Here is a 15,839-nt window from a genome sequence, read left to right as displayed (position 1 = left end):
GGGCCGGAGCCCATTTAGCAAGTGAAAATTCCTGTCAGAACCTCCGTTGAAATGGAAGTTTAGGCGGAAGTGGTAAAGCCAGGCCCTCCTGGGGGCCTGGAGGTGGTGAGCAGACGGGTGGGGGCGGGGGAGGAAGGGTCAGAGTCAGTGAGCCTGGCTGGGGCCAGCTGTCTGCAGGCCAGGAGATGAGGGTGAGGATGCTGGAGGGCGAGGCAGCTCTTCTCTGGAGTGGGTCCAGTCCAGCATTGTCTCTCTGTGGGGCAGCCAGATTGGAACACCCAATTCCAGATATAGTCTGACCACGGAGGCCGTTTCTCCCTGGCCTGGACACCCTTTGTGTTCATTCATTCCAAGATGGTATCACTTCTTCAGCAGCCCAATCACAGTTTTGAGTTTGCAGTCACCTCTGGGTCATTTCCTCATGAGCTGTGGCCTGATTTGATATTCTCCATCCCATAAACTGTGCAATTGATTTTTCTCTTTTAAATCCTTGTGGACTTAACAAAATATTAACAGGATCCTAACAATGTATTAAAAGAATTATAAATCACAATAAAGCAGTATTTATCTCAGGAATGCAAGGCAGGTTCAACATTTGAAAATCAATGAATGTAATCCATCACATCAACTGGCTAAAGAAGAAAGATCACATGATCATATCAATAGATGCAGAAAAGGTGTCTGACAAAATGCAACAATGATTCATGATAAATATTCTCACCAAATAGGAGTAGAGGTAAACTTCCTCAAGTTGATAAAGAACATTTACCAAAAAACCTACAGCTAACATTGTTCTTAATGGTGAAAAACCAGAAGCTTTCTCACAAGATCAAAGACAAAGCAAGGATGTCCCCCCTCACCACTGCTTTTCAACATTGGATTGGAAGTCCTAGCTAATGCAATAAGACAAGAAAAGGAAATAAAATGTATACTGACTGGCGGGCTAGCTGGTTAGATCAGTGGGTTAGAGCACAGCCTTGTAACACCAAGATCACAGGTTCAGATACCTGTCCTGGCCAGCCACCAAGGAAAAAAAAAAGTATACTGACTGGGAAGGAAGAAATAAAACTGTCTTTGTTCACAGATGACATGATTATTTACATACAAAACCAGAATCAACAAAAAAACTCCTGGAGCTAATAATGATTACAGCAAGGTTGCAGGATACAAAGGTAATATAAATCCAGGTGCAGGAGTTCATATCTACCTCTACTTAAGTTCACCTTGTTTATTGCCCCTCTTCACCTCCAGTCTTTGTGAAGGTCCGTTGGATCTTGATTTTCCCTCGGTTCAAGGCCATCCTTCACACCTGATTGCCCCAAATTATTTGGTCAGGATAACCTCCCTCCCCTACCATATGCTTCTACAAACTTCCCTTCTGGGACACCTATACTTTTAGCCAGGGTTCTTTAAACATCCAGAAACCCACACAACTGCATGGCATCAGCCTGAAATCCCCCAAGTGGTCTCAGCCACGCCCCTGCCAGCCTGGATATAAAAGCCGCTATGAGAAATTCTCCTGGAAGATTGAGAATGGATGTGGTCCACTCCTCACAGCCTTTCCTGTTACACTCTATCACATCCCTGTGGATGCAGAGGTGGGGATAGCTTGGATGGAGATGCTGGACTTGCTCAGGCTCCTGCCACCCCCACTCTTGCCAACCAAGCACACCCTTCATCTCCAGCAAAGCTGCTGGTCACTCACCGGGGTCTGGCTGCTTTGTTTCCCTGTGGATTGGGAGGTAAATTACCCAGAGCTGCACGTGGCCCCCCTCCAGCCTCACCTGCACTGGGGGCTCTGACACAGAACTTCCCGGGAGACTGAAACAAACCAAACTTTTCTGTCCTGGCCAAAGACAGCACTGAGCATCCAGGTGGCCTACTTCTCAAATTCCTATGTTCCCACTGTGGCTGAGCTCCACAAATGAAAAATCGATCCCCATGTCCCCCTAGTTGTAAGTCTCAAGCTACAGCTTTTTTTCAGCTGGGGCAGGGTGGGGGTGGGAATAGGAAGGGGGTAGCTGTGTTATTTCTCTGTCAGCACTTAGGGTCTGGAGAGGCAGGAGAGCAGCCTCGGCGTTGGCAGGCTGGGGCCTGGAGGAAGTCACCCTGCGTGGCCCTCCCCTCCTGGCCTAACACTCTGCAGAGGATATGTGTTCCAAGAGGCCTTGGAGGGTGGCCTAGGGCCAGGAGCCTAGAGCGGAAACCTCGAACACTCAGGGGCCCTGAGAGTTCCGGAAACCAACCAGGGTCAGATGTGTGGGGTGCGGTTGGGGGGGTTTTGGGGGGCACTAATGCTGATTGTATTTTCCACGAGGGGCTCATTGGGTCAGAACAGCCTCCCTTCTTCAGTGCCTGGTTCAACCAATCTGATCACTTGTTCTACCCAAGGGGTGAGAATGATGGCGGTGGCCACATTTATTTTCCCCTTACTGTATGCCAAGGTTTGTTTCCTGTTTAGGGTAGATCAGCAGTGCTTCCCTCTACAATCTGTCCTGTTCCCCACCAATCTCCAAAGGCTCTCCAGAAACACTGGTTAGTTTTTCTCCAACCTTCTGCCTCCTCTCTCAAGCCTGACCCTTTTCCTCTACCTCTGGTTGGCTCAGGGCCCAGTGAAATAAAACCCACAGATGGGCTGCGTTTGTGTTTTGTGCCCTGTGCCCCCTTCCTGCCCACCTTTTCCCCAATCATCTGCCGGCCCTGGAAGCCTTTTCTCCCCAGAAGCAAGGCCCCAGAGTGGGTTACCCTCCTAAGTCTGAGCCTTAAGTCAAAGGCATTTATCTCCAGATGTGGAATTCCAGGCTTCAGTCAGCTTGGGAAAGAGTCTCCCCGGAGAGGGAGGGGTTAGTTGCTCAGGCCCCCAAATTTCCACACGATCACCTGCTGTGCTGACGTGTGCAGGCCTATGGGGTGGAAGCTCAGAAAATATTTCCTGATGAAAAGTAATCATGGATACATTCATTGGGTGCTGACCGTGTGCCAGGCCCTGTCCCAAGTGCTTCACTTTCACTATTCTAGCTAACAAGTGCAGAGCCAGGATTCGAATGCAGCCCTCTCTCTGCCAAGCCCACGTGCCTGCTATGGCCAACGCAGCCTCCCTCCCACTCTTTGGGGAACTAGGCTGGGCACAGCTGCCCTCCCCCAGCACAGGGGTTGAGGGTCCCACCTGGGTTGCCCCCTGGATGGGATCCTCATCTGTCTGTCCTCTTCAAATGGCAGGCCAGAGTCCTTGAGCCAAGCCCCTGAAAGGCACAGGCTGTGGAGCCCGGCAGGCCCTGGCAGGACCACACTCAGGCCTCCTGGGGCTTGGTATGGGGAGCTGGGATGGGTGCGGGGTGGTGGGGGGCACTACGGGTCAACCATTTGGTGAAGAGCCTTCCTCAAGGTTTGGTTTTTATTTGTACCAATCGACCCTCATATACCCCCCAACCCCCATTTCAGCCCCCTTGTGCACACGAACACACACACACACACACACACACACACACACACACACACACACACACACACACACACACACTCGCTCATGGCCTCTATGAGTCATTTCCCAGCTGCTCCAAAGGGTGGGGAGGCAAATTCGTTCCACTCAGGCCTGGAGCTTCCTGCCCTCTGTTGTCCTGGATCTTTCTAAGGAGGCCCCAAGCACCGCGACCCTGACACCCTGACAGCCCCTCCCTAAAGCGGTGTGTGCACACACCATCTTCTACACACACGTCTGAACCCACCTCGCCCGCCCTTGGACAGATGCCCCTGCACACGGAGCTGCCTCCCTCATCCTGCCTGCTCCTCCTGACGGGCTCCCCCAGGACACGTCCTGCCTCTCTCTGTCTTCTCTCTGTCTCTGCACCGCACCCTGCCCCTCCCAGACCAGGGCTGACAGGCCCTTTTCCTGCCTTGAGTCCACTGAGAGGTTGACAAGAGGTCTGTTCAAAATCGACCCTGGGCCTGGATAATTCTAGAGCTGACCTGGCTCCCCCTTCCCTCCATCCACCCCCAACCATCCCAGTAAGGTGAGCTTGAGCCCTCCCTGCTTGGGGTTGTGGTCACTGGCACTGGCTGAGTGGCTTTCTAACTCCCATCTGAAGTCTCCAGGAAGAGCTGATGAACTGTCCTCTTCGTGACAGCCACTGGCCCTGCCCCTCCAGCCAGCCTGGCCCTGCCTCTCTCTCTGAGAATCTGGCTCTACCCCAGCAACTGCTCTAGGCACAGTTTCTCACCAGCTACTCTTTTGAGCTCCCTCTCCAAAATTAGCCTGATCAAGAACTTGTGAAAAGAAGGTAAGGGTCGGTGGCAGATCTGACTAAAAGGTGAGCCAGAGGGACTCTGCTTTGCTGTTTTTATTTATTTATTTATTCTTCCTTTTTATCTTTTTTACTGACTGGTAACAGGATCGCAACCCTCGGTGTTGCACCCGCACCGCGCTCAGCCAGTGAGCGGGAACCGGTCTCCACATGGGATCCGAACCCTCGGTGGGAGCGCCACTGCACTCCCAAGCGGCGCACTCTCCAGTGCGCCACCGGGCCGGCCCTGCTTTGCTGTTTTGGCTTCATGGGCCTGCACAGACACATCTGCAAACCATAGGCCCTCATGGAAGGGGCTTTGCAGTCCATTGTATAAAAGGAGATCAGATAGGAAAAAACACACCCTACCCTCTCATCCCCACCCCCAGCTCTGAAGGGTGCCCAGAGTTAGATGTGGCCATCTTTCTTGTAACTCTTTCCCTCCTCTTATCCCCACAATGAGACATTTTATTTCAGGGTCACAGCCCAGTAATAGCCATAATACATTAGTTATTAAATACGCAGCACTGACTACACGCCAAGCACTGTTCTGGGCACCTCACACGTCCTCGAGCTCATGTAATCCTCACCATGTTCCTATTGTTATCACCTCTTTCAACTGATGAGGAAACCGAGGCACAGAGAAAGTAAGTAACTCACAAGACATTATTCCTGTAGTAAACTGGGATTGGAAGCCCAGCCCTTGGGCTCTTGAAAGAGACCCTGGCTCTTAGCCACTAGGCTACGTTGCCACTCTGGGCTAAACTGGACCGTGACCTTCTAGTATCTATGGGGTAGATGGGGGTGCCTGGTTTGAACACCAGTTCAAAAACTGAGAGGGGTCCAGTGACTACTGGGGTTTCACCTTAGCCACTAGGCTACGTTGCCACTCTGGGCTAAACTGGACCGTGACCTTCTAGTATCTATGCGGTAGATGGGGGTGCCTGGTTTGAACACCAGTTCAAAAACTGAGAGGGGTCCAGTGACTACTGGGGTTTCACTGTTACCTCTTATGCTAGGGTTCCTAAGGCCCTGCAAGGGGCACACTGTCCCCCATGCCATGCCCACTGCCTTGCAGCTCCTCAAGACCCCTCTCACTCCTCCAGCTGCCCCCCCCCCCACCAAGGGCTGTTGACCAAAAACTGCAGGGAATAAAAATAGCTGCTGCTGATGACGCAGAAACGGGGGCTAGCGCACATGAAAGTCCTGGGGCAGGGGTGTTGGGGGTCAAGGGAACCTGGGATCCCCGAGCCCCAATAAGCACCTTCTGATGAAGCCACAGGGAGGCCTGGTCTGTCCCTGCCACTGCAGGGCTGGGAACCCCTGCAAGAGCCACCAGAACTTCCCAGAGCCCCAGCACCTGCCCCAGCTCTAGGGCTGCCCATGGGAACCCACTGCCCTACATCTCAGGAGTGAGCTCTGCCCCACCCAGCCCTTCACCAGAGTTAGTTTGCTCCTCAGAGAGCGGAGACCTTGGCCACTGTGGACAGAGCCCTAGCCACTCACTTGCTGTGTGCCCCAGGTAAGTGGCAGGATCCCTCTGAGCCCATGTCCTCCCTGTAAGAGGAGTCCAGGTACTGGCGGTTTGTGTAACCTGTGACATGGTTGTTGACATCCGCCTCCTCCATCCCCTCCCTTCTCCCTACCTGCCCTTGGAGCCTCAGAGCCAGATTTTTCATCTGGAGAGAGCCCGTCCACTCATCTCCAGAAGTTCCAGTCTCCTCCCTCCTCTCTGGTTATGGCTTCTCTTGGAAGCCTTCTCTGAAGCCCATGCCCCTCAACACACAAGCTGCGCCGCCACCCCCGCCTGCCACTAGCCACACTTTTTCTCTGTTCTGGTGGCTGGAGTTGCCCCCAGAGGCAGAGACCTGGTCAGAACCCACATCAGAGTAGGAGTTCCGCGCCTTCCGCATCAAACTCGGGGCTTCCCTGGGCCAGGCTGGGGTCAGGGCAGAGACCCCAGTGAGCGAAGGCCTTGACACTGAGGCTAGGCCTGGAACTCATGTAGGTTTCCAACCAGAAATGACAAGCAGGGCCAGGCTAGGCCAGGGGCCACCTGGAAAGACTCTTAGTTATCTTCTCCAATCCCCCTAAAATCTCAGCACAATCCCTTGGGAGATGCCTGGGCAGGAGAAGCGCTGGAATGGGGATCTTGGGGAGCCCCCGAGGGAGGGTTTGGGGGGAGTGTGCATCTGTGGCCTGGGGCTGTGCTCAAATGCCCTGCGTAACACAGGAAGCTCCAAAGGCCCTCAGGTACATCTGGCCCTCTGTGTTGTCCCACATGGGTGGTGTGGCTCCAAATACTAGTGCATTGACCACAGCTGTCCACAGCACTGCCACACAGAGTGAGGCTGCTGGCCATGGACAGGGAACTTGGGGATGACCCCAGGAGAATCTGGAAGGTCCTGAGAGAGCCAGTCCCCTCTGCCCCCACCACAGCCCTACAAACCTGATTCCAGCCTCTGCCACCACTGGGGTCTCCTCAGCCCAGCTCAGGCCCTGGGGGCCAGCCACAGCCTTGGTCATGGGTGAGTGACAACAACCCTCGCCCCTGACTCCAGCCACTGTTCCATCAGCCCCTTCCTCTTGCCAAACCAGCCAGACTGGTCCAAAAAGGCATCTCTGGCCACCCACCTCAGCCTGCTCATTGTTAGGGACTGAATTAAGTAGCCCCTGAGGCTCCCTCCACCTGTAACCTTCCCAGGCTCTAGGTGATTTATTTTTGAGCAGGCCTCTGGTGCAGGTGGTATGGGGGGGCATGTCTAGGGTACCTCCTGCAGGGCCACCTCCCCACAGTGGGATGCCTTGAGCCCTCAGGCATGACCTGGCCTCAGCAGTGGGGCAGGGACTCTGGACACTTGACTGGGTGGAGGGGAAGGTGCTTGGGCCTCCCACCCACTCAAAGTCATTCTTCTAAAGCCTCAAGTAGCCCCCACCCAGCCTCGGGCTCTCTAGACTGGGATTTCCAGTCCTTTGAACAAAGGCCCTGTCTGGTAAGCAACAACCCTTCCACCACCATCCTTCTGCCCTCTGCACCTCCAAACTGCGTCCCCCAACTCTCCTCAGACCGTTCTGCCTCCTTCATCAGCCATGGCCCACCCTCCCTCCTAGTGTCCCGGGTGCCAGCAGGGAGGGAAGGGTGGCTGCAGTCTGACCCCACCCTCTGGCCCTATGTTTCTTCCTAAGCACCCCCCACAGGCCCCTCCAAGCCCCCAGAACCTCCTTAGTCCTGTGGTCCCATCTTCTTCCCCTCAAGCTGGGCTTTCTGGATCCTGGTTCCCACGTCCCCCTCTGCTATGTGGGGCCACTCCTCTGGCCCCCTCTCCTTCCCAGGACTCAGTGCTCTTGGCTTCTCTAGGAAGAGCCCAGCCGTGCCCAGCGTGAGCCGGGGGAGGGGCAGAGACGGTGGGCAGAGCCCAGCGGGCAGCCTGGGATGTGTCCCTGGCTGGCATCTTGCAGATGCCTGTCCTCAGCAGAGCAAAGGAGCCGCCTGCCACCCCCCACTCTGGCCTCTCGCCGCTCTCCTCCCCCCACACCGCTGCCTCTGAGCTCCTGCAAACAGGCCAAGCCCGAGTCACTGTTTTGGCTCCCCCACTCTCCTCTCCTGAAGAAACTGAAGCCTGGTCCCTGTCCCTTGGGTCAACCCATGCCCGTCCAGAGCCGAGCCTTAGCCACGGGGCTATTTGTGACCAGGGTGAGGACCCTTGCTGAGGACAGGGACGCCAGCCAGGCAGGGGAAGACAGTGGCTCCCCCACTCTCCTCTCCTGAAGAAACTGAAGCCTGGTCCCTGTCCCTTGGGTCAACCTATGCCCGTCCAGAGCCGAGCCTTAGCCACGGGGCTATTTGTGACCAGGGTGAGGACCCTTGCTGAGGACAGGGACACCAGCCAGGCAGGGGGAGACAAAGCAGATGACGGAACAGAGAGAGGCAAGTTTGGGGACAGAGCAAGGCAAGTTTGGGGACAGAGTGAGGGTCAAGGCACAAGGAGATTCGGCAGGGGCAGAGGGGGCTGGGCACAGGCAGAGAGCCTGGTGTGGTCAGGAGGTCAGCGGTGCCCCCAGCAACGTGGTGGCTTCCATGGAGCCCAGCTTGGGTTGGGGCCAGGGTGGCCTGTGCCCGGGTGGCCTGCCCTTTGGAATACCCGGCCCACGGGGTGTGGAGGGGCGCAGTACTCACTGTTGGACAGGAGCAGAGCGGTTGCTGAGAAGCCCAGAGTGCCGTGCCCACCTCAGGCTGGGGCTGGAACTCTGGGGGACTTGGCCGGGGGGCCGGGCCGGCGGGGACAGCTGCTGCCGCTGATGTCACAGGGTCATGAGTGAAACCTGAGGACTGGGCCAATCTTCAGGTGGGAGCCTTGGCCGCACTCCCCTTGCTGGGTGTGCTCTGGGCTCAGCCTGGGACTGCCTGGGCTCCGGGGCCTCACTGACCCAGGAGTGACAGTCTGCGACACACTCGCCTATGCACACACACACGTGCACACACATGTACGGGAACACACATATGAGCGCACTCAGGCAGTTCCTCTCTCATCCTCGACAAACTTACACAGCCTCATTCTCACACTCAAATCTCCTTTCACACTCATTCCCGGAAGCAAGCCATGGCACACGTGGGCTCACACACTCACACAAAGCCACTCTGGGACATACTCATGTACACCCGCCCCCCACAGATGCTGCGTGCCTGTGTGCTCAGCCACATACGTGAATCACCCTTTGTACACTCACACAAACATTGCCACTATGGTTATACAGTCACACGCATGCTGACAGCTCACATGTACATACACACCCCACTCTCACATTAGCCTCGAGCATATACATATATGGCTTCTACACATATACATATAGCCATATGTGCCCCTGTGCACACTCATGCCCACATGGAAACAAATGCCACATATCACAGACACAAGACCTTTATCGAGTGTACTTTTATCCGTGTGTACACACACCCACGCCCACAGTCATGCTCGTGCATACGTGGATTTTCACACGTGACTTATATCCATGTACTCGTCTGCGCCACATACATGCTCCCATTCACGTGAACACAGTGCCACCTATCATGGTCATTAGATTTAGATCGGGTGTATGCTTGTCTGTACACCCACACTCACACACAGCACGCACGCGCACACACAATCCATGTACTCGTCTGCGCCACATACATGCTCCCATTCACGTGAACACAGTGCCACCTATCGTGGTCATTAGATTTAGATCGGGTGTATGCTTGTCTGTACACCCACACTCACACACAGCACGCGCACGCACCCACACACACACACATGCTTACACATGCCCAGATGTTTAGCTGGACCACACAGCAGTCTGGTGGGCATTTCTCCACTCCCTCCACCCACACCCCACTGTCACACATCTGCCCCTCAGAGCTTAGGGAGGGGGGAGGGATTGTGGTGGGGGGAGTGATGAAGTCACTTTACTCCCCCCTCCCTCTCTGGGGCTATGGTGACCCCTATTGGAGCTGTTGTGAAATGCCCCATCTCACATCTCCCTCCCTAGGACCTGACTGAGGGCTGGCAAGAGAATCCCTGTGTGAATCCTGCTCCCCAAAACCTCCCTTGCCCATTCTCCCAAAGCAGTCATCCTTGGCAGTCCTGCGTGTTTCCCTACCACTGTCTTTTCTGGCAGCCCAGAGCCCTGGCTGCTGCCTGGTGCCCCCCGGAGAGCTGAGCCTGGGACAGAGTAGCCTTTGAGAGGGGCATAGGGATACCTGGGGAACAGTCACCCAAGGCCCTGGGGAGGGGCCCAGTGGCCCCTTTCCTCCCAGCAACTCTGCCGAGGCTCTGTGGACACAGCCTCAGTCTTCACCGAGCCCTTCTTGGGGAGGTAGGCCTGTCTGTGGTGTCAGAAGTTCCTTCCAGGCCTGACTTCCCACATCTCAGCCCCTGCTGGGCCTCAGCAGCCACTCACATGTGTGTTTTCTACACCTAGGTGTGAGCGTTGGTGTTCTCTATACATGGTTCCTTGTCCTGCTTTGCTCACTGACCTTCCTGACAAACATTTCCTGTGCAGTTTTATCGCTAATGTAGTCTGTCCACCCCCACCTCATCTTTGCAAGGGTTTGCTTCTTCTAGCATTTAGAGAAAAAGCAAACATTTTTCTCATATCCTTCCCCAGTTGTCTCTCTGAAGTTTCCTTGCGGGCTCTCTCATCACTCCCAGCTCCGCAGTGGTTCTGGTTTGCTTTGCCGCTAGTCACCGCCTGAAACTCCTGGTCACTGTCCCCTTGTTAGGACACTGATCTCTCTGTGGGCACTAGAGGAGCTAGCTTTCATTCCCATTAATGGCTCTGCTTCTTTGGTCTCTGCCTTGCTACTGCCCAAAGCTCTATGGGGTTAGACTTTCTCAATGAGGGACTGGAGTAATTGAAGACAATTAGTATGTATGAGGGGCCAAGGCTGCTATGTTCAGTTGTATGGGTTGCACACTGCACGATTCTGGGCATCGATCACATGTGAAGTCATTATAGATTAGTATATCTAAAATGATAATTTCTGGCCAATGGTAGCAAAATGTCTAAAGGAAGGAAAATTTTGTCTAAAGCAAAATTTTTCTAATTTGCACAAAGTGTCATTTGGATTAGGGATGAGGCTGATTCAAAAACAAAAGCTGTATGTTAAATATGACTTTTTGCCACAGCCCAAGGGGAATGAATGCCTCCTTCTCTTGGTAACAGTATTCCTCCTTCCTTTGAGAAACTACTCCTCCCCTACTCCAAATATGTGACTTTGTGGGGCTGCTGAGTACAGGACAGCCTTCTCACCCCTGCCACAGGGATGGACATGTCACCCACATCTGGCCAATCCTCTTGGCCATAGTGGTTTGTCCAAAACTGGGCCCATGACTCAGGCCGGGCCAATCATAGTCCTTCCCTGGAATTTATATGTACTGAGACAAAAGAAAGACAATTTCTCTCTCCTTGGGAGTCTCTAAATTTGTCTTGAGTAACCGAAGTTAGGTCTGAAGGTACCTGCGGTGTGTCTCTCACCTGTGAAGAAAGCTTGTCTGTAGGAAGAGGGAACGAGAACAGAGAAGGACAGATGCAGGAGAGGGAAGGAAGGAAGGAAGGGGAGAGGGACCTGAAGACACTACTTGAGTCCCTCAGCCAGTTCAACTATAAACCAGCTCCATTATTGTCCTATCACGAGCCAAAAAAACCTACATTTTTTACTTAAGCTAGTTTAGACTGAGTTTCAGGAGCCCACAAACAAAACACTTCTGTGAAATAGAACCGCCTCTCAGAAAATCTCACTCTGACCCATAAGAATTGGTCTTCTCACTCCCCTGCCCATCCCTATTCCTCCGCCTGCCTAGTTTAGACTGAGTTTCAGGAGCCCACAAACAAAACACTTCTGTGAAATAGAACCGCCTCTCAGAAAATCTCACTCTGACCCATAAGAATTGGTCTTCTCACTCCCCTGCCCATCCCTATTCCTCTTAAGCTAGTTTAGACTGAGTTTCAGGAGCCCACAAACAAAACACTTCTGTGAAATAGAACTGCCTCTCAGAAAATCTCACTCTGACCCATAAGAATTGGTCTTCTCACTCCCCTGCCCATCCCTATTCCCCCGCCTGCCTGGTCAGTTGCTTCCCTGAGTCATTTGGTTGGAGTGATGTCATGTGAGCCTCCGCAGAATGCTCCCTCATGCTTGGTGGCACTCCAATTCCAGGGTACCTGGGAGGGGAGGGCTCTGGGAATCCATTGCATAATGAAATTCTAAAGGGGCAAGACCTTGAATTCGGGTCCCCATCACAGGGCATCCCACCAGTGTGATCTGTGTGTGTGTAAGTCCCCAAAGTACCACCAGGTGACAGTTGGACAAAACCATGCATGCCTATCTCACAAAGATAACCATAATTTGCAGCAACAGCGGTTAGAATCCCTAGGCAGAAAAATGGGGTTTCTTCATTGTTGTATTTTCAAGGCCTCTTCTCCCCCACATAGCCAGTCAGTCACATACTTCTGCAAAGCAATATTTAGATCCTTTCCTTCAACCCTCATATTCTAGCTGCTTCCAATTAGTGCCTCTTTAGGAAATGGGCCCAAGGAGAGGGCCCACTGCTGGCTCGTCACTCTCTGCGTGGTGCTCCCACCCTTGTCTTTTTTTTTTTTTTTAAAGATGACCAGTAAGGGGATCTCAACCCTTGGCTTGGTGTTGTCAGCACCACGCTCAGCCAGTGAGCAAACCGGCCATCCCTATATAGGATCTGAACCCGGGGCCTTGGTGTTACCAGCACCGCACTCTACCGAGTGAGCCACAGGCCGGCCTGCTCCCACACTTGTACCAAAAGTAAGTGTTGACATTTTTGTCCACATCGGATTTTTAGAAAGGGCCCTTTTCTCTTCGTTTCCATCTGTGGAGGAGAGGAGCTAGCTCATTTTCCAGTTCTGTGGTTTTCAATGACTTGCACAATATACCTTTGAATGAATTGCCTTAATTTATTCAACCATCCCCTATTACTGGACATTGGGTAATGTTCAATTTTTAACCCTTGAAAATAACACTGTGATAACACATTTGAGTATAAATCTTTTCCAATGTTTAGCGTATTTCCAGAAATAGATTACCAAGACAAAAGGGAGACTTTTTGGTACATATTGTCTTGGGAAACTAAAAAACAACAATAAAAATCCAAAGATGGAAACATGAGTCCCCACTGAGGAAAAAGGGAAAGGAAATAGGGGAAGCGTTCATGATCTGTGAGAAAACAATAGCAGGCAGGGCACGCGGCGGGAAGGTCACCTCCTCCGATCTGTGGGACCAGTGACAGAACTTCTGTAAGCAGAATACTGCAGGCGAATAAGTACAGGGCTCTCCTTCAAATGGCAAATGCTTGTTTCCTCTGACAACCCTAACTGAATGCCAGGAGCCAGATAGTTTTTAACCTCAGCCTTGTTTTTCAAAAGACTAGCTTGGTGTTGGGTTAACACACAATCCTGAATCATCCGACGTCTTGGAATCATTACCCCTTCCTGCCCGTTTTCCAAGGCCACCTCCTCCTGCTCCGGGCTTTCTCAAGAGGGATGAGGCTGGAGGCCTCATTACGGGCCTCCCTGCCTCCAGCTTTGCCTCAGTTGAATCCATTGACCCAACATGCCCAGACTAATTTTCTTCACTGTCTAGTTCAGCATGTCATTTCTCTGAACACAAGTTTATCATAGAACTACTAAAGTAGCTTTTTCCAGGAGTTTTCAGCAGCCTGGAGGCAGACATGGAGAAAGTAGGAGGTTGGTATCTCAGTTGAGATTCCCCCAGAAGCAGATACTGAGACAAGGATTTGGGAGCAAGTAGTTTATTTGGAAGGAGAATCCGGGGAGCACTCTGAGGGACTGGAGAAGAGCCATGAAGTGTGCATTCCTGAGAGGGCTCCCACAGGGACAACAGGGGCACAAGCCCACAGGGACACCTTAGAGTTGTCTCACCGAGGCCAGGAGGCTGGGAGTTGATCTCCCAACCCCCAACCCTTACTGTCTGAGGGTGGCGCTCTCTCTCTCTCTTTCCTGCACACACACACACACGCGCGCGTGTGTGCATATACTCATGTACATACACACACGCATATACATACGATTTTAAAACAAAAATAAGATCTTACTATGCTTACTAATTTTTTCCCTGAACTCTCTTGGACATATTTCCACATCAGTAAAAATATTCTATGCACCCCCAAAAGATACTCTACACCAAACTGTCAATAGCTGAATAGTATTCCATTGGGAGGACACATCCTCATCAGATATTTCTTATTTCTAATTGTAGTTGACATAAAGATGGGAGGAACAAGATGAATCTTCCTAAAACACAGTTGTGCAGATCACCCTTATTTCTCTCCTCTTTGAAATCCACCAATAGGTCTCCACTACTCACATGGTGAAGCCTAAATTCCATAGCTTGACATTCCAGTCTGACCTGTACCTGCTTGGGCCATTGGGACCTCTGTTCTCTTCCCAGCTCCTCCATCACAGCTAGTGAGTGTGACCCACTGAGTTATTGCAGGCCCTTCCATTGCTGCATCTGTGTCTTTGCCTGGACTGTGTCCCCAGCCTGCACTGCCCTCTCCCTCCCACTCTGCTTGGCCCCATCCAGGGCCGTCTTCCCTGGAACTGTATCGCTTGGTGATGAGTCCTCTCTTTTCCACAATCACTTTTTGTATGTCTCACCCACAGGGGACTTTGCAGAGTTTTGTATTCCTGCTGTCATTTTGTGGGTACGTTTTCCTTTTTGTCTTTTTTCGTGACCGGCAACGGATCGCAACCCTCAGTGTCGCGCCCGTACCGGACCGGGACCGGCAACGGGATCGCAACCCTCGGTGTTGCGCCCGCACCTCGCTCAGCCAGTGAGCAGCTGGTCTGTATGTGGGATCCGAACCCTCAGCGGGAGCACCGCCGTGCTCCCAAGCGGCGCACTGTAGCAGTGCACCGGGCCGGCCCACGTGGGTACGTTTTCACTTCCCAACAGTGATGGATGCAGTGAGGCTGCCACTCTGTCCCCAGCGAGCAGACGTGCACTTTGCACACACAGGCACTTCCTCGGTCAGGGTTTGTTGACGGCAAGCACCATGGTTGGTTTTGTCTTTCTATCTGGAATGAGGGTGGAGATGGAGAGACACGCCTCTGTGTTCCACTCACCGGGAGCCTGTGACCACAGTTCCCGGATCTTAGCTTGTTCAGAGCAGTTGAAGTGATAAGACCCACGGGGACACCTAAAGCACTGCCCACAGGCCCCCTCCCCTGGAGACAGGGACTAAGGAGCAGAGGAGGTGGCGGGAATGGTCATTCTGGTTCTAGACTCCAGGATTGCCAGGAAGGGGAGCTGAACAGAAGGGGAGGGGGGGTAGAAGGGCAACTCAGAGGTGCTAATCCCAGCTTCCTGTCCGGATTTTCCTTGACTGCTGCTCACGGCCTATCTTAGGATGGTCACCACTGCCGAAATAGATCCCCACCTCACCTGTTCTTAAGCAATGAAGACCTTGCTGACTTCCTGTCAGAAGAATGCACGCTTTGGTAACTTATCCAGAATGGGGGACAGTACTGGGGATGCTGGTGCTGAACTGCCCACGATTCTCCACCAGGAACCAGGAAGCAGACAGTTGTCAGGGAAGAGTCAAGGGGCCGGCCATGTGTTTCTGGCCAGGGCTCCAGCCTCTTCCGTGAATTTGTCTGGTGTTTCCTTCCTTGGTCTGCTCCAGAAACCACTCTTTGCCGCAGGACGCCCCTCTCTCTGACAGAGTGGCAGGGACGGTCCTCTGCCGTCCTCACTCCCGGGCCCTCGCCCACAAGCCTGCTCCTGCGAAATCTCTATTCCTGCTGAACTCATCAGCTGAGTCAGTGGGGCTCTGGGACCTGGAAACCAAGCCTCCCCAGCCACTTATTCGCTCCACAAACATGGGCCCCCAGGCCCAGAACTGGGGGTGGGCGAGGGTGGCAGATACTGCACACCATGCCTGGGGGAGTTGGAGATGGACCTCCCAGAGACAGACTGTCTCCTGGGGATCCGGGGAGGGGAGAGGAGGAGACAGGACAGCGTGGGGG

This window comes from Galeopterus variegatus, unplaced genomic scaffold, assembly GCF_000696425.1.
Source record: "Galeopterus variegatus unplaced genomic scaffold, G_variegatus-3.0.2 Scaffold1805, whole genome shotgun sequence".
Lineage (NCBI taxonomy): Eukaryota > Metazoa > Chordata > Mammalia > Dermoptera > Cynocephalidae > Galeopterus > Galeopterus variegatus.
Note: the sequence above shows the minus strand (reverse complement) of the source record.